Raw genomic sequence first — 20,164 nt, forward strand, 5'->3', positions numbered from 1 at the left:
GGAAGATTTTTTGCGTCCAGCCAAGTGCTTTAATTTCTATTAATTTCTGTATGATTTTTTTTAAAGCTAATGTAATTTCATTGTGTATTTTTGCAGACGAGCTTTGTGCAACTAGCATGACATAATAGAATAGTCCTTCAGAGCCCTAGTGACAATCATTAGGTAGGCTTTGTCATTTGCTGTATGTTGGATGGCTGTGGAGTTGGAGTCCATATGTGTAATGGAACATGGTAAAAAATGATCATCCACAAAGATGTGACCTCCAAGTGAAATTAAATGATTACTTGTACATAATGCACTTCATCAACTGCATAATGTGCTGTCAAAACTGTTGATTGTCAGTTAATGGTTTTCCTGCTGCTTTCCTTATGTCAACAGTGGTGGAGATGTGTATGTTTAATGTTCTCTATGTGTTAAATTATGATCAGTAATAAAACCTAAAAAAAATCAAATATATATGTTTACAAATTGCAATAAATTATTTTCGTTTTGAAACTAAAGAGAAACATTTGAGCAAAATAGACTAATAGGCTTACGATGATTTCTGGTATTGCTCTGAGATACTGTAGGATTTGCTAACGGTGGAGACTGATGCATTATCTTAAAGGGAACCTAAACTGAGAGGGATATGGATGTTTCTTTTTAAACTATACCAGTTGCTTGTCAGTCTTGCTGATCTCTTTGCTGCAGTAGTGGCTGAATCACAAACCTGAAACAAGCATGCAGCGAATCCAGTCTGACTTCAGTCAGAGCACCTGATCTGCATGCTTGTTGAGGGGCTGTGGCTAAAAGTATTAGAGACACAGGTTCAGCAGGCGAGTCAAGCAACTGGTATTATTTTAAAAGGAAATATCCATATCCTTCTCAGTTTAGGTTCCCTTTAAGTAAACCCAAATCTGTTCGTAGCTGCTGTTTAGAACTGTCAGACAAAACACAGAGCATTTATATCCCGTTTCCTCATGGTGGACTCAAAGCGCCAGAGCTGCAGCCACTAGGGCGCACTCAGTAGGCAGTAGCAATGTTGGAGTCTTGCCCAAGGTCTCCTACTGAATAGGTGCTGGCTTACTGAACAGGAAGAGCTGAGATTTGAACCCTAGTCTCCTGTGTCAGAGCCCTTAACTAGTACTCTATCCAGCCTCATAATTATTCTACCTGCCTTTCACATGAATGGAATGTTATCTTTGAGAAAACCCAATCCTCCTTTCCTCTTCAAATTCCCATCAATCAACTAATTCTGAAGGCGGCCATCTTGCATATAACTGAGGTGCTCTGTGCAAGTTAGAGTGAACGTAATTGTAGTTTTGTGACTTAACAGCTTTTGCAATGAAATGGGTATAAAGAGAGAAAACCACAATCTCAGCTGCATGGAGAGCTCACTGCGGCTTAGTGTGACACATTGATTAAATTCCCAGGTCAACATTAATCTAAACCGAATGACCTTTTCAAATGCTTCAAAAAAAAGGTTTTTTTTTTGTTTTTTTTTCTTCCCCTCATTTGTTTGTTTTTTTTTTACTTGTAATGATGTGGCTATTACAGTGGAGGGGAAACTTTGACCGTAGTTCTTCTTTAATACAATCCAACATATCCTAGGGCATGCTTGGTAGAAGCCTCACACCACTTACATGGCTGAACGACATGAGCAAACTTTCATACAAGCTGCTCCTGACCCCCCTGGCACAGGTAGCCCTCTTTATATCATGGAACCCAGTGGCAAAGGCAGGCAGCATGGTAATTCTCAGAGAGAGTTGTTCTTTAGGTAATCACCTTCTTCCTTCATCAGCTATGATCTTCGGTGAGTCAGCAGCTCTCCTGGTGGCGGGTCCATCCCGGGCTCCCCTCCTTCGGCACAGGCTCCTCCGTGTCCACCTCATCCGGTCCTTCTGGTGGGGTGTGTGCTACAGGGCAGGTGAACGGCGGGCGAACAGAGAGTGGGCGGGTATGTTACTCCTGTTTATGCCAGGCGCCACCCTTAGGTGTTCTGCCGTCTGAATTTGCTGCTTCAGGCGCTGTCATGGAAGGATCGTCCTTGCTTCTCAGCTTCATATAGTAAAAAGTAAATAGCATGTATAAAATATGCCTTCTCTACCTTCTCTGTCACACAATAACTTCACCACACATTCACTGCTAATTCTCACTGCCACACACCCCAATGCAAATTGGAACACTCAAAACCTGTTCCCAGGTCAGTCTTAGTATGTGTAGTGGACCGGTCCACAAAGCAAGGAGCACAGAATGCAAATGTAAGTACGCTGATCTCAGATCGGCAACAGAGAGTGGTAACATATAGTTTCAGACTGCAATTGTGACATTCAGTGGGTTAAAGTTCACTTGCGGATCATTTAGTTAATCAAAGAAATAGCAGTAGTATGTGAAAACCTATATTTGCCCATGATTTTTTGTCATCCTATAGACCTTTTGCTTTAAAAGCAGAAATTTGAATGTGTTTGGTAAAACATGCCAGTGTGTTGAAGGTGCTTAAAAAAATCTGTTCTTAAATGCACATAAAAATGAAATGCACATCAAAAGCCATTTACCTGACATATGCATCCATTCTTCTATGCAGGTAATAGGTAGTGATGGGGCATGCTGAGCTATGTTTATTCAAGAGACCTGCCATTTCCAAGTAGCCAGCTGATGTAAGTAGAGATGAAACAACATGGCTTTAAACAGCTGGTGTTAAATGTGGTTTTGAGTGCGTCAACCTCTGTTTTGGGGGTAAAAAAAACCCTTTGTTTTATTTTCCTTTTTACTGGCTTTTGCATCTACCTCTCCCTGTTAAATGGCTTACTTTTATTATTTCTGCACTGTCAACACTCTAGCAGATTTTAAAAGAACATTTTTATCTGTCTCTGCTGCAACAGCTAATTATAAGCCAAGCATTTTAAGGGTTTTCAAATGCACAATGCGTGAAACTGCTGGTGTGTGGTAGAACTCATGGAGAAACCTGATCAGGTTAATCCATATACCTCTCACTTCAGGTGTGCTTTAAGAGTCTTATAATCTGATCAAAGTATTCACATGCTTATCCACGTGCTTGCTATACCTGAGCCACTTAACTTGTTAGCGATCTGCAGTGTTTGCTATACCACACTTTCTGCATTCTGATACTGCTCTCAAATCTTGGCCATTTTATTTTTGCTAGAATGTTCTTGAAAATACTGTATTTTTTTGGCATATAAGACTCTCTGGCATATAAAATTCACCTGGGTTTACAGGGCAAAAAAACAGGGGGAAAATATACTAAACCTGCTGCATCCATGGTCCAGGAACATCTTGTAAATGTTCTCTCCCAATTTTTGGGTCCCCAGTGTCCCCCCTCCTGTCCCCAGTGTGTCACCTGTCCCCAGTGTGTCATCCTCTGCCTTTGTTTTCCCTCTGCTCCCCCTGTGAGAATCGGCAGCGTGGCTCACCTAATCAACAGTTCCAGCAGTTAGACCTTTCTTCTCCTGTACAGCTCCCTTAGTGCCGGCTTCTGCTTATAACATGATCAACAGAAGCCAGCAATAGGGGAGCCGTCCAGGAGAGGAGAGGTCTGCAATTGCCACCGGAACGATTGATTAAGCTGCGGGAAGGGGGGGTGTTGTGTCGGGTGTGGATGGGATACACTCAGCAAATGGGGGCAGAGGAGGATATGCATGGGGGAGTGGGAGACACATAGGGAGACAATACAGGGAGTCTCCGGCATTGCAGCAGTTCATATCGGTGCAAGTTTGTAAGTCAGAGATTCCCGGTATTTGGCATATGACGCAGGGACTTTTTTCCCCATTTTTGAGGAGAAAATGTGTATCTTATATGCTGAAAAATGCAGTGCCCACTTTTTACACGGATTACATTATTCACTAAAATACATGGGCATGACAAAACAATTATTGCCAAAAATATACGGGCATGAGAAAAACAAGACTTTTTTGCCAAAAATTGTCTATGGGCATGAGAAAACCTATTTTTTCCTAGATAAGAAAATATGCATAAAAATATATGGGCATTCATGCAAAAACGCATATTAACCAGATGCAATAAATCTGCATGAAAAAAGAAAGTTCTCATTTTTGCAAAAATGTGCATGTTGTAAAAATCCATTGTAGTTTTGTGAAAATATCCAGTCAGATGAAAGTGCTAATTTGATGGGACAAGGACTTTTCTAAAAAATTAGAGCTCATCCTTACTGGCTAGTCATATGGTGGCCTCTAACGATCTAATCTCTTTTGTTCAGTCTTACCATTGCTATGTAATATAAGTGACTGCCTAAAGTATCCATTCAATATATTCACTCAGTTTATCCCTCTATTACATACAATTGGTAAGATTTGACAAAAAAGATTGGATCATTAGTGGCCACCATAAGGCAGCATTGTCACAGAAGACTTGCGGCAGGCAACATGCAAACAGATTAATACTGGAGCAGATGCCCAGATGAACCAGTCAGATTTCAGCTGTTGCCTGGCACAAGATATCTAGTGCCTCTGGGCAACTGCTTCAGTTTGGCTCCTGCATTTTTTGTGCTTGAAAATTGGCCCAGCTTATAACAATACTTTATCAGGAGAAATATGAGTGGACTTCTAGATTGCTGTACGTTTTTGCTGAATCAGGGAGATCTGGATTCCTAAAGCAATAGGCTGACTCAGGGCAGAGGCAGAGGCGAGAGAGGCTTTAGCCTCAGGGTGCAGTGTAGGAAGGGGGGGGGGGTGCACAGCTCACTCAGCTATCATTCCCCTATTGTGTTTTAAGCAGAGAGAAATAAGAAAAGGGGATACAAGGCCGTGACTGTAAGTCAGATAACTACAGATTAAGGTGGTTGGGGGGCCTCTTCGTCTAATAGCAATCAGGGTGTGACTATTGGGGTGGGAGGAATGGAGGGGGTGCACTTTGGTGTCCCAGTCTTGAGTGCTGGAGGACCTTGTCCCAGCTCTGCAGACTTTACTTTGAATCTAATGTACTGATGGTTTACACTTGAATTGAAGGAGTTAAGTATGCTGGAGAAGAGGTTTCTGGAAAGGTTGAATGGGATGTTTAGAGAAGGTCTTGAAATTGTTCTTGGATGCTGTGTAGGTATTATGACTGTTTCTCTTGCCTCTCTTGCGTTCATAGTGATTTTTCTTTCACTGAATTTTCTTCCCTTTCAGATGTTTAGCAAAAGTTGGGCTCTGCGGGGCTTCTCTAGAACTGAAGAGCACAGCTGAGCTACAGAGCAGAGGCTAGTCAAGATGTCAAGCTCTGAGACTAGAAGATGAAAAGAGCAGGAATAGAGAGAGTGATGAAAACCTGACACATGCTCTGCGCTCTCACTCTTCCACACTTTATCTAAAAAAAATGTTTTGGCCAGTTCTAGCTTAACATCTAAGTGATCAGATACACACTAAAACATTCAAAGCAACACGCCAGACTTTTTTTTCCCATCTTTTTAAAAGAATAGGCTCCACCACCCAAGGGTTCTTTCTTGAGGAAGAGAATTTGATCAGGGCACTTTTGCTGGCAACAAGCATTTTGGCTGTGGTTTCAATGCAAGCTATCTCAGCAGGTGAGGGATTTAGACTCAGTTCCCACTTGGAGCAGGTGCAAAACGCATAAAAGTGCGTCTGCTCAGGATGCACTGCGGTCCGCTACATGTCTGCACCATCCATATACCCGCGAAACGTGTTGCACCTTGTTCGGAGTATGTAATTAAACTGATTTTTGCTTAAAACTGCAATTTTTTGTGTCTGTTTTGGAGGGGTAAGTCCACTGCTACCTACTTCATTTTATCCATTCTAAAGAAATATTGTTTTTACCCTGTTGGCGCCTCTGTACTACTATTGCAGTTTTTTCCACCCCTGGTGGAGGGGAATTCTTCCTTTTTCCCGATTTACAGAGAGCGACTTTTTAATCCTGAGTGGTGACAGGTCTAATCTCCTCACCTGCCTTCATAGTGGTTACCTGGACGGTAACCCTTGTTTGTGAGTTTAACCTACCTATACTTACCTTCCATACCCAATTTACAGTACACACTACACTATACTGGGCTCTCGGCGTCTTCCCTTATATTTCGACGGAGCGGATACAAGTGCTTTAGTGTGTTTATGCCGTTAGAGAATGCTGGTAATTAGTGGTGGTATTCGAATTTGGGATATTGAATTCTAAATACCCGAATTCTCCTAAATACCAGTGATGAGCAAAAATGCTAATATTTTTTTTGCATCAATTATCGTTTTGTAATCAGTTTGTGATTTATTTTTTTCCCCTGAATTTTCATACAACATAATATTTTTGTGGTAAAAATAACGATTTGCCAAATACAACTGCCATATTGCGAAAATCCGATGTATTTTCACTAAAATGTTCTCAATCGAAAATGCCATTTTTGATGCAAAAATGACTTTGGCAGAAATTAGTGAGCAACACTGCAGAACACCACACTTCAGTACCATTCAGTGCCAAACTAGCAGGTAGAGTCAGGGGGAGTTCACTTACTTACGCTTTCCGTGTTTCACATAAGTTCATTACAACCTCATTCCGGCTTTGGAAGGATGAAGCATCGGAGTGTCGTAAAGAGCAAGCAAGGGAACTCCCCAACCCTGTCCACTTGTTCGGTACTGAATGGTGCTGAACTGTGCTGTTCAGGATAATTTGGGTATTTAGAATTCAGTATCCTAAATGGGAACATCAACACAGGAGAACCATAATGTGACACAGCCAACCTGTAGTGGACTTGTTAGAAACTGTTCTATATTTAGGTGGCAGAAGTTTACAGCCCTCACCTCATATTGAAGCCTAGTAGAAATGTTGGTGGATTAGTGGTTGTGTGGTTACAGGTATGTCCATGCAAGGAACAAAAGAAAAAGCTGCCCTGGAGTCATTAAAATTAGAAGGGATAATTAAGTATACAAAAAAAAGCCAGTTTTACATACCTGGGACTTCTACCGACCCACTGCAGTTGACCTGTGCCCGCGCCGGTACTCTGATTCTCCGGACCCCTCCATGGCTCAGTTTCAGCGACTGAGTCTGTTGCCACCCACTGTGCCAGCACAGCCCTGGCCGCGTATCCTCATTTACGCTCCTGGCACTGGGAGCGTCTTGCGCAAGCGCAGTAGAGATTTTCTCATTCTGCGCCTGTGCAGGATTCTCCCAGTGCCGGGAGTGTGAACCAAGACATGTGCGGCCAGAGCCGCACAGGTGCAGTGGCCTGCAATGGGATCAATCGCCGAAACTGAGGTACGGCTGGAGACTGGAGGATTGTAGAGTACCGGTGCAGAGGTCTACTGCAGGGGGCTGGTAGAAGCCCCAGGTAAGTACAACTGGCTTTTTTTGCTACACAATATTCCTTTTATTAGCATAAATCCTCTCTTTGTTCTGATATGACCCTGGTGAACTCTGCAAAATGTTCAAAATAGAAACCAGCTTTTAAAACTCTGATCCAGGTTTCCTTGACTCTCTGGAGTTCTCCCATGTTTTCCAGCTCATGAGAAACTCTGTAAATTCATCGCAATACATTCCCGAGGCACCAAGTGTAAAAGATTAAATATTAAAATGTGTTTTGCTTAACATGTTACAAATCAATGAATACAAAAACGACCTCTAAAAAATAAATTTGTCTGAAGGAACACATTCATTGTTGGCAACTGACAAAAAAATGCATTAAAAGCTGCAAATGGAAAATCAAGTTGTCAAGACTGCCAAATAAAATGAGGCTTGCTAGGGAGAGAACAAAAACCCAAATATTCTTTACATGTATTTCTAGAAGTAAGTCAAGGTCTAAACCTGCCGGCCCCACAGAAGTGACAAAGCTTAGCTGGATGCTGAGGACAAGAAGAAAGCAAATGTATTCAATATAGTCTTGTGTTCTGTCTATGCAAAGAACATTATGGTTCTGATGTACTGCAGGAAGACAGAAGCGCTGGCACAATTGCAAATGTACCTCAGCAGCTTAAAGAGACTCAGAGATAAAAAAAATAGTAGTAGAACCGATACTTACCTGGGGGCTTCCTCCTGTCGTTCAGCCACTCTTCCAGTCTGGGTCTTCTGCGCATGCGTGGACCTCCCATGCATGTGCAGTAGACCCAGATTGACGCGGGGCTGATCGCGGCTGAATGGCATACCGCGGGAGGACAGTGAGGCACTCACACGTGTTTATGGGGCGGGAGGAAGCCCCAGGTAAGTATTGGTTCTACTACTATTTGCATGTCTGGTTATCTTTAAAGTGAACCTGAATTGGAGACAAAACTAAAAAAATAGATACTTCAGTAGAGAAAAGGCTTTAGATAATACAGAGGCTTCCAAGATCATCCTTGAGCCCACTGTTCCTACGCTGGGTCCCTCTGTACTTATCTGACTAGGGTTTGTCTGTGCTGTCATGGCCTCGCCCCCACCTCTTCATGCATACTTACGTGGCTTACGGAGGGGGACAGTGGAGGAATGGCTGAGAGCGTGATAACTGGGAGGAACGAGGAGGACTTCAGGGGCTGGAAAAAGCTCCAGGTAAGTAAATAGACAATTATTTTTTCCACTTACGGTTCTCTTTAAAGGTTGAACTGTAAGCATTCAAGGTGACTTGTATTATTAGAATAACCCCCACTTCCCCTCCAAGTCAGCTGCCAGGCCACCCCATGTCTTCTCCCAACTTCATAGTGGTCACCAGGGTCCTGCATGGTTTTTGCAGAATAGAGACTTGCCTGTCTGGGCCAGCATTCTACTCTATTACTACATGCACTCTCATCTTTATCCTAGCAGGGTTCCTCTCCTCAGTGACCAGACATGTTCTTGCATGGCCGATCACTGAGAAGATGCAGCCAGTGGGAAGAAGATGGGAGTGCATGGAGTAATGGAGGACTGCGCCGACCCAGAACAGTGAGTCGCTATGTTGGGTCTTTGGGCCATAACTAGGTAAAGACATTAAAGAAAGCGCAATAAAAGTGATATTTACAACTTCATAGGACACTTAATAATGGTGACAGCAACAGATGTACTTTTCGTGTGTTAAATTTGTTTTCTTTGCTAAACTTGATCTTTAAGTGCAGATAGTTGCTGGTTGTTCCGGACTGCTGCACAGCATTGCCTATTCACTGGGCCATTAACACATAGAAAATAATAGTAATTTGTTTTTGGAACTGTACACAGCCAAGATCAAATATTATTTCCCCAGGTCCTAAACCGACAAGGACGATACTATCTGTCTGGCCGTAAATTAGTAAATATTTGTACTTTTTCATGAAAATAAATCTTTATATGCACAGTTCCGCTTCTTGCCTTGAGGAGCTGCGTCGGAATTTCAAGCAATCTAAGAACTGAAGAGTAACTGAAATGTAAATCAATGTGGCAATCTTTCCTAATGAGCATTTACAGCAGAGGGAATAAGGAAACGGCAAATAGAATGTGAAGGTGAAGTTTGCCAGCCTGCATACAGAACTTGCACAGATTTCTAGGCAATCTCCGGTATTTGTTTTTTAAGCAGTTGTTTTGGGTATAGAACATAGTAGAAAATATAGCAGCAGCCCAGTACAAGCCGAAGGATCATTAAATAAAAATCTTGGCGTGCCAAAGTCTGTTTGACAATGGCATTTCTATTCTGTATATGGACACAGGCTTTAATGCTATCCCACTAAATGCACTCTTAGCTTTATTCCCCGTCTGGCATAGCAATGTCGGCTCCCAGCACGTTGGCGGTAGTTCTTTAGGAATGGTTTATGCTTTTATATTTTATCCCCTGTTGCGTTGAGAGGCATGTACTGGATTTAGGCGACTTCTGCTGTAATTGCCACCAGCTGTTAAATATAAGTACAGCCCAGTAAATTAAAAAAGTGTCTTCTTTGCAGAACCAAAGAAAGATCATTTCACTCAAGATTCCCTTTTCATTACTTAAACCCGAGAGAGTGATGGGGATCATAATACTGTGAATTAGTTGAATTTTGGAAGTCCTTCCGCTAAAATAAATTTTTCTCATTATAGAACACAAATTCAGTAAAAAGACATTTATTAATTGCTAGTTTATGCATGACAAATGAACAGAAAATACAGCCTAAAAAAAAGCACAGAATGGGGCTTTTGTGTGCTCTATGCGATCTAGAAGCCATTTTGGAAGCTGCACCTGCACAAATCATTAGTATTTCAAAAGATAAAAGATTTTTATTATTATAAATGAACACTCGTCCTACACTTATCCTTGTAAGGGTCAGATGCATGAAGGTAAGTAACACAGGACACAATACTTTAACTGGAAAAAAACGACTAGGATAATGGTAAGATGCTTTATTTTAAATAAACCAAAAACTTCGAATGGCTAAATAGAAGCTAGGGGTCATACAAAATTTGTGCAATCACATATACGTAGACTGCGTAAAAGGGCTGTTCACCACTAAATATGTAGCACAACTTTAACCGCTTCCAGACATAGATTTCAATTAGCCTGCCGCTGATCGCACCACTTTCCCGCCACTGCAGCCCACTCGCCCTGCTGTCTGTTTCATTGGCTCCTGACCCTGTGATCACTGTGAACCAATCGTAGCCAATCACAGTGAGCACAGGGTCAGGTGCAGCTCACAGAGCTCTGTAGTCCTACCAACAGCAGAACGAGTGGGCTGCACTGACAGGAGAGCGGCGCGGATGACGAGAGTGACGCGTCCATGTGGCGTGACATTGGTGAGCCCTGTTTTTTGTAATGCAGTCTCTGGTCCTTAATGGGCCAGAGACTGCTGTTACTCAGTGATTAATAATCTCCAGTGTAAGATGTAAATGATGTAGTAGAATGAAGATGCTCATTTACTGTAGAAAAAAGAAGTTCTTGCAAAATATTAACAGCCGAGAGCAAGGCATAGACGGCTGTTACTATTTTGCATAGTCACTGTTCCTTTGTTGAATTATTGTAGAAGCACCTTACATAATCCAAAATAGCAGGGGGTGATGTTGCACCGTTTTCTTGTACCTGTTACAAAGTAACGCATTATGACTTTTATGTGTTTGCTGGAAATGGTGTAGAGTTTGCCATGTTCAATAAAATAGCCATTGACTTATACACACCAAGATGTACTTACTCCTTATTAACGCAAAGAAAACCTGCCCAGTAACGTAATGAGCAACTTTACAAAAAGGATAATACAAGAGAAAAAAAATAAATCAAGACCTGTATAATTTGTTCATGTTGTTTGATCCTGCATGAACCTGCAAGTCAGGATCTTTACTGCTGGCTTGCGTGAAAAAAAGACCTAAGAGTAAAAAATGCCACTAGATTTTCCCATGTCTACCAGCAGTAAAGATGCTAATGGCACAAAATTCTGTTATCTATTATTATTATTTTTTTTTATTTATATAGCGCCAACATATTCCGCAGCGCTTTACAAAGCACAATAAGACGACAGTGGGAACATATATATACTAACAAATTGTAAAACAGAGTTCCAAGCAGCACAAATATTGTGACAAAACCTGTAAACATTAGAGGGAGGACCCTGCCCTTGCGAGCTTACAATCTAGTGGGTAGTGGGGGACACATTAGGTAAGGGGGTGGAGGATGGATGAGGCAGTGACCCTTTGCCTCTGATTACATTGTGTCAAATAAGTAAAGAAGGGCTATAGAATGTTATAAGCTTGTCTGAAAAGGTGTGTTTTAAGAGTGCGTTTGAAGATGTCCAGGTTTGGAGCATGACGTACAGGCTGTGGAAGAGAGTTCCAGATAAGAGATGATGCTCGTGTAAAGTCCTGGATGCGAGCATGAGAGGGGGTGATCAGCTTAGAGGCCAGGATAATTTCTTGGGAGGAGCGGAGGTTGCGGGAGGGACAATATCTTGAGATTAGTGATGAGATGTATGGAGGGCACAACTCATGGAGGGCTTTGTATGTTAGAGTCAGGAGTTTGAACTGGATCCTCTGGGTAATGGGTAACCAGTGGAGAGAACGGCACAGTGGGGCTGCATCGGAAGAGCGTGTGGAGAGGTGAATGGACGGGAGATGATTAAGGCATGTACAAGCATCTTGGTGGCCTCTTGTGTGAGGAAGTAGCAGTAGGGTATTGTACCGTGTTAGCCATCAGTAAAAGCAAGAAGTTTTAAATCAGGATGATACCATTTATTGGCTAACTACAAATGAATAAGAATAAACAAGCTTTCGGCCTTGCAGCCTTCGTCAGGTTTACATCCTGTTAGTTTGCAAGCTGGTGGTACAGACAGCTTATATGCATGCAACATCAAAAGGGAAAACAGATATTTTTTTCAAGCATAAATACGTCATTAAGATGCCTTAATACACACAGACCATCTAAATGGGGTAAGATAAGGATCCTTGTTTACTTCATTGCTCACAGACCTGGTATTAGGATTGACCCAGAGGTATCGTAAATTCTTAATTCACAAGTTCAGCTAGAGTGGCTGAGACAGTTCATATATCATCAATCTCAGAGGTATCGTAAATTAGATTGAGATTATATGAACTGTCCCTGACTGTCATCTAGTAGTGATGGCAGATCAGGAGCTGAGAGATAGATTTAGGTGTCATCCGCATAGAGGTGATACTGGAAGCCAAAAGAGTTAATTAGTTGTCCCAGGCCATGAGTGTAGACTGAGAAAAGAAGTGGCCCAAGAACAGAGCCTTGAGGAACACCAACAGACAGTGGGCGTGGGGAGGAATTGGTGTTAGAGAAGGACACAGTGTAAGAGCGTCCAGAGAGATAAGAGGAGATCCAGGAATGAGCTTGTCCCTTGATTCCTAATGATGACAGTGTATGCAGAAGCAGAGCATGATCAACCGTGTCAAAAGCAGAGGAAAGGTCAAGGAGTATTAGAATTAGGAGTATTAGAATCTATAAACACGCTCACAATGTGATCGGCTAAAAGTTTGTTTTTTTTTTTATTTATTTTCTTTTTAATGCACAGACAGAGGAACTGCTTGCTTGGCAACAGCATGTTATTGCCCACAAAGCTTTGAGATTCACAGCTACTAAACTGACATAGCCATGGCTAATGCAGCATCAGTTGGTATCGGGGAGCACACATGGAAAAGGGCAGAGGTGTGCCACCACCTATAATCTCTTTACCAAATGACTGTGTCGGGTACCACCGCTGAATAGAAAGGTTCCTTTACTGCAGAAGCTTTAAAATCGTTACATAGCTAAACAGTGGATACAGCTGTGGCCTTGCTTTAGCTATGTTGCCATTTTAAAGCTTTTGGAATAAGGCTGGGAACACACTAGGCAGAAACGCTAGCGTTGCGGAAAACACAGCAGAAAGCACACCCAATGCAAGTCAATGGGCCGCATGAAAAATATGCATAGGTTTGTTGCATATTTATCCAAAATGCATCAAAAATGCACATAATGAAAGTCAAAGGTGATGCAGAGGTATTGCGTTTGGTATGCGTTTTGCATGCATTTTTATATGTGTTTAAAAAAAACCAAGTTTGATGTACTTCTGCTTCCTATTGACTTCCTAGTGATTTGCACAAAATGCATTAAAAAAGCATGCAAAGCACATTACAAACCGCACATGTGTTTTGCATATGCGAAGCGCAAATGCATTAAAACGCAAGTAAAATGCATACTGTATGCTGGAAAAAACCGCAACTACACAGAAAACACACTCCAAACACACGGCAAATGCATAAACAAATATGTGCAAAAGGCAAACCTTACCGCACTGCCTAGTCTAGTGTGTTCCCAGCCTGACGGAAATGTTAGTCAGCTATGGTGTCAGCCTACATTTGTTAACAGCCATGGCTAAAGTGTGACATCACACTGTGGGAGGGGATTCAACACATTACCGGCCTCACAGAACTCCCTGATTGAGTATTAGAGAGCGAGCGCTGTAAGAACAGCGCAGGAGATTTGGGTGCAGCCGGCACCACCATAGGCCGTAATAGGAATTATGGCTATAGCGGCGCACAGTCAGTAACTTTGGCGCCGTCAGGGGACAAAGCTGAAGTAACTTTTACAACCCTGTAGCTCGAAGCGGAATTACATCATTCCCCACTACCCACGTGGACCTGGAGGGGGAATAGTAATTAACGCCGCCGGGAACTTGTGCAGCAGCAGGGTAAGCCATATATTGGCTGTATCCTGCGCCCAAGTCTCCCGGCGGCCAGCTCATATGTATGCTTAGAGAAAAAGTAAATATTTCTTGCGGGAAAGGGGGTAGAGGCTACTGATTAGTATAAAATTCAATCCTGGGTTAAAGTTAATCTTTAAGCAATTGTCAGTCACAAAGAAGCTGTTTCTTATTAAGGGCATGAGTCACAAAGCTTTTTCCTCTGTTTTCACCTTATCTATGTTACTTTTTAAAGCTCTCAAAGAGCAAAAATATGATCTACTGTGTATACTGGTGTATAAGACGACTGGGCGTATAAGGCGACCCCCAACTGTTCCAGGTAAAATATAGAGGTTGGGGTATACTCGCCGTATAAGACTACCCCACAGTAAGTTTGTATAAGGTACGCCTTTTCTGGAAAGAAACTCTTTGAGAGATAGCAAACTGAATACAAAAAAAATCTTTTCATAGTACTGTAAAAATTTAAATGTCTAATTGTCAGATAAAGCCATTCCTTGTGTATTCTCAATTTTCTTTTCATAGGTAAAAACTTAATGAAAATGAAGACTTTGGGCTCGATTCACAAAACTTCTCATGAATGACTTATCACTTATTTGATAAAAATAACCTTTCAGCACATTTACAAGCAGCCGCGCGCACAGCAGTGCAGCTTCCGGAGTCACCTGACTGGTGACGTGTGCACCCCACAATACAGCCCAGCAATCTTCCTGCATGAGCGTCATCAGTGGGGCGCACACGTCACCAGTCAGGTGACGCCGGAAGCTGCACTGCTACTCACGCGAGCGGCTGCTCCCCAGAATCTATTACAAGAAGTTATTTTAAACGGAGAATGTGATCTTTCTTTTCACCAGATGACGGCAGGATTAGGTAATTACAGCTCTGCTCGACACCCGATACCCGGCACTGACACCCTGACCAGTGACTGACAAGTGACACTTGGCATATAAGACGACCCCGACTTTTCCGAAGATTTTTAAGGGTTACAAAGTCGTCTTATATGCTGGAATATACGGTAATTAAGGTAAGAAAAGTAACATTGAAATGAACTTAATCAGGAACAAGTTAGCATATCTATAGGGGTACAGGTATGGCACATACCATGGGCGCCTCTTACTTTAAAGAGATTGAGCAGCTGGCAGGGGCTCTGCTGTGTGGTGTCAATTGAGGTGGGGTGCAGGGACAGAGCAGATCAGTGCAGAGTTGGACCTTAATTTTATTTTTATTGATGCTAGCATATAATGCCAGACAGATATATCACCAAAACAGACAATAGATGATTTGTCAGCAACACAATTTTTTTCCTTTTTTCTTTTTTTTTCCTTCCAAGAAATCAAACAATAAATCTCTTCAATGCATGAACTGAAATGTTTAGATTGCAGCACCCTTCAAGGTGCTTATACTGTCAATCTTCGGCAAAAACATAATATCAAAAACAAGAACATAAAAAAACGCACCTTATATTTTTGAGATTGCGTGTTTTGTATGAGCGGTTTGTAAGTGATTTCATGAGTGGTTTTGGTAGAGTTTCTAAAAAGTGTCAGCTTTTTGCCAGCGATTGTGTAGCAATTAGCGGTTTTAATTCTGATTGGTCCTTTCAATTAATTTTAAATTATTTACAGTGTGCGTTAATGTAAAAACGCTAGCAAAATCGCTCTGTGTAGCTTTTGATGAGCAATTATGCCATAGTTTATATACTTTACATTCCAGAAACGTTAATTGCTAAACGCTAAAAATGCTGCATGTCCTGCGTTTGTGATTTTGGTAATCGCAATCGCTCCAGTGGAATTTGGCCCATCCATTAACATTAGCTGAGCGTTTAGGGGAATCGCTAGCGCTTTGAATCACTCCCTAAACGCTCACAAAATCGCTCTAGTGGGTTCCAGCCCTTAAAGTGGACCTGAAGTCTTGCACAGGACAGGAAAAACAGAGAAATGCACCCTGTATGTATTTAGAGAGTTTAGCCTGCCTAATTCCCCCTCATCTGTTTCTAATCACAAGTTGTAATTTGATCTCTCCCCTGTGTCAGCTGACTGCCATGGCAGATGAGCTAATTTGAAAGCACAGAATGTTAACAATATGTCTGCTTTCATGAAAGCAGGAAGCAGAAACACTGTAGGATTTGTATCAGCTCTAACAAATACATGTTTTCTTTAAATGTTGTTATGCTTTTGTGTATCTTTTAGAGTAGAGAGGAAGTTGTGAGTTCAGGTCTGCTTTGTCTAGAAGGCCAGTAATGGGTGTTGTATAGTGTAGTATATAATCTGATAACATAATACAGTACTGTATGCTCTGTAGTGCTTCTGCTGTAAGGAAGAAATCACCTGGTTCTCCATGCATGCCAGCTGCTATCTGTAGAGTTAGATAGATTTTTGTTTTATCTTTGTTCTTAAATGAGCTTGGCGAATAATAGCATGCTGTAGTGAGCCAGCTGACATGAGGAATGTTTCCGTAGGAATTAATTGCATGAAATAGTAATTTTACATCTAGCTCTGTAATAGAATTAACAATGATTGTAAATTTAGGGTGTTGGAGGTGGAAGGCTCAGAACAGAAAAGGTTCTTCACCACGTGGCTCCGGATTATATGGTATATAAATCTGACTCTGCTTCTGCAACATACTAACATTAATAACTCCATTAATTTATGTTTGTGGGATTTTAGTAGAGAAGTAAACAAAATAACTGCTTTTCAAAACAAACTGACACATTGATGTTGTTGTATTTGCTATGTTATGATGTTATGCTTTGGAGTTTCTAATTCTTTTTAACTATGTTATCAGTCCCTTACTAAGAAAAGAACACGGTCTTTGAAATGACAGATAATCCTTCTGCCGCTTGCACCGCTGAGTCCAGCCAAGGCTGTTATATGTGTTGAATTTAGAAGGAAACCCTCATTAACACAAGCAGAACATTGCTAGTCTATAGGTTCTTTCAGAGTTTGTATGCACGTCCTCTGGATGCCCTAGTTTCTCTCACGATCCAAAAACATACTGCTATAGGAACGAGCTGTCCTAGAAACTGCCCATAGATTGGAGTTGGGACATTAAAACGGAATGAAACCCAGCATTTCTTCTTTGCTCTAAAAGATTACTTACAGCATATTATATACAATTTTTTTTTTTTTTTTTTTTTTGCTAGAACAGCTAGAACAGCATTCAACTAGTTAAACACAGGACTTCCAAGCTCCCTGCAGGGAAAGCTGGACACATAGATAACATTATCTTGTGTTTACTTAATTGTATCAAGTGAGGAATGTAAACATTCTCTGGCAATTCAGACACTCCTGAACACAGACAGATACTTGGAAAGCTTTTCTGTTGCGAACCTATCCAATGTTAACCAATGGACCCATTCACATTAGTCCGTTCGAGTGGATCCGTTCAGTCCATTTCACCGAACGGACCACAAGTGTGACTCGCCAGTGCGATTTTTCCACATTAACTGATGCATAGCATTGACTGTGGGCTAATAGAACAGAGGGTCACGGATGGACAACTGATGCCTTTGAAAATTGATCCATTCCACACATCCATTTTAACAAAGATCAGTTTTCCGGCTGTGCCAGTGTGAACGGGGCCTTATCCAGCACCCACCTGCCTTTACAGTCACAATAACTACTCTGATGCATAGATGATCACTTGTCAATTGCACGATTATTATTTTTTATTTATATAGAACCAGCATCTTCTGTAGCATGGTACAGTGTGCAAAACAGTAGTGAGGACACACAAAGATGATGTGTGGTTTGAAATATCACCACAACTGGTATATTATTTGTTCACAGGTAGGTGTTAAATAGCATTAAAGATGCCAGCTCTATCCTCCTAAAAACTAAAGCTATGCACAAATGCAAGGTTTACACAACACAAGATGATCGTTTGTGAGCATCTCAAGCAGAAATGTAGGGTAAGTACAGGTCTAGCATGATTTTATTGTCTATGGGTCTAATTCACTAACTAGCAGTAATATTGCCATGAAGAGAAGGCACATGGCAATATTACCAGTGCTACTACAACAGTGTACCATGACATACACTGTTAGTGCAACTCGTGTTATGTGGATATTGCATGTGTTGTCTGGGTAATGCACAGTAGTAACACGCGTTACATGTTAGTTAAGTACCATGGGTTGCACTAATAGCATAATTCATGGTTCACTCCTGGGGTAGTGCTAGTTAGCTATGCTCCTTACAAGTAGCTACATCCTTGTCAAGGATGAGGGGTGGTTAACCTCCTGAGCGTTACGCTGCTCAGGAGGTTTTGCATTGTCCGTGCCCCCGCGCTAATTTATTAGTTAAAATGTGTCCTTTAGATACTAGCTAGCACTAGGCTAGCTAGTATTGTCTGCCGGCACCTCCGGAACCCCCTCCCCCCCCCCCCCCCCTAATCGCCTGCTGGATACATTACCACGCTGGGATCCAGCAATCGAGCAGCTTCCCGCTCAGCTCCAGTCTTCACTATGGGGAAGATCGTACATGACGTCAGTGACGTTTCTGACGTCATTCGCAGTCCCGATCCTCCACATAGTGAGAACCGGAGCCGTGTGGGAGGCTGCTTGATCGCTGGATCCCAGCGTGGTAATGTATCCAGTGGGCAATCGGGGGGGGGGGGGGGGTTGTGGCCAATCAGGGGTGCCGGCAGACAATACTAGCTAGAGTAGTGTTAGCTAGTATTTAAAGGACAAATTTTAACTAATAAAATAATTCTGGGGGGTCCCGATTGGCAGCAAAACCTCTGCAGCGGCATGATACCGCTAAGGAGGATAACTTACCCAGGCGGCAATGCGCTCCATTAGGGTCCCACATCACGTTCCAGGTCACTCCCATGCTTCCTCCTTCAACCCAGAACAAGGAAGCATGGGAGTGATGTGGAAAACTATTTGGAACGCAAATGGAGCGCATCCCTCTCAACCGTGGGCAGCCCAAACTCATTGAAATTTAGATTGAGTAGCTATGAGGGCGTAGCTACTTGTTATGAGCATTGCTAGTGTTTTCAGGATTGCCGTGCACTGCCACTGCACAGCAATATTACTGCTAGTTAGTGCATCAGGCCCAATGTTGCTTATAATTCGCTATAATAGTCTATAGTCTAATAGTCTGCTATTATAGCCCTCTTGTCTTCCGGCCTTCCCTCCCAAAACAGGTTGCTTATCTGTAGCCGAGCAATGTGTTTTGTACAATGATTATTCCTTTATTCCTGAAGTCATCCCCCTGAATGATCATTGCTAATCATTCTAGACAAAATATATTGAGTGTCTGTACAGGCCTTAAGTTTTGTCTGGAGATGAGTTTTAAACAAAGAATAAAACAAGTAGCAACAAAAATTGATTTTAAACCTCTCCAACTTATTTCAGAATAAAGTTTTGCCAGGAGGAAAATTGTTATCTTCCTACGCGACTGCAGTAAAGCAACTGAAGCAACAATTTATGGAAATAAACATGAAGGAATAACATATCAATGTCTTCAACTCTTCAACACTTATTCATAGCTCTGAGTCATTCTCAAATCTATTTCATCTGTTTAGTACCTTAAAATGTATCTAAACTTTCATAGAGAAGAACAATTCCTTCCAGGATAACTGTGAATTGTAAGTAGTTTACTAAACTTCACTCTAGCTGGCCTATCTCAGTTTCTTTCTGTCTGCTTGTATTGTGACAGGTAATACCCTCAGCCGCTGAGTAGTTGTAGCAACTCAGTGCAATGGTTCCCAGTTGTTTTGGCTGAAAATCGAAAGTGTACACCCATGTCCCCTTATGTCACTGGCCTCCGACTTTGTGATCTGCCTGCATGACACACCCCAGTTCTTTCCCCATGTAAATTTCAAAACAAATTTCCTCAGCATGATGACTCTTGCATGTCCACCCATACCTCCCTCTGTAGAGAAACACATGCTACTTGGCTGGGACACAAACAGCATTTCTGTAGGGCAGTCATTTCAAAAGTGTTGCCTGATCCAGCAAAGTAAGATCGCTTCAAGTGGCTCATATGTAAAGGTGTCCAAGCATGCAGAGGTTCCCATACAGGACTCGACCGTTGGCAGATATATACAGACATCTCAGTAACTAAATCTTACAAGTAATAAATACACATTATGGAACCTTTTATTTATGATGTAAATTGTAACTGCTCCACTTACAAGTCATTGTATTTGTAACTGTTCACTTTTTA

At 41.9% G+C, this 20,164-nt stretch overlaps 1 protein-coding gene across 7 annotated transcripts in view; it reads left to right on the forward strand.

The window, feature by feature from the left end:
- SNTG1 (syntrophin gamma 1) overlaps positions 1–20,164 on the forward strand; it is a 781,246-nt gene that overhangs the window by 127,229 nt on the left and 633,853 nt on the right. Inside the window, exon 1 of one of the 7 annotated variants that reach the window (XM_068237371.1) lies at positions 2,564–2,636. The exons of 5 other annotated variants lie outside the window; for them this stretch is intronic. The gene's annotated coding sequence lies outside the window, so the exon portion shown is untranslated. Of the gene's footprint in view, positions 1–2,563; positions 2,637–16,569; positions 16,586–20,164 lie in introns of those variants that run through there. One more of the 7 variants, XM_068237373.1, reaches the window with a different exon arrangement.

Source organism: Hyperolius riggenbachi, chromosome 5, assembly GCF_040937935.1.
Source record: "Hyperolius riggenbachi isolate aHypRig1 chromosome 5, aHypRig1.pri, whole genome shotgun sequence".
Lineage (NCBI taxonomy): Eukaryota > Metazoa > Chordata > Amphibia > Anura > Hyperoliidae > Hyperolius > Hyperolius riggenbachi.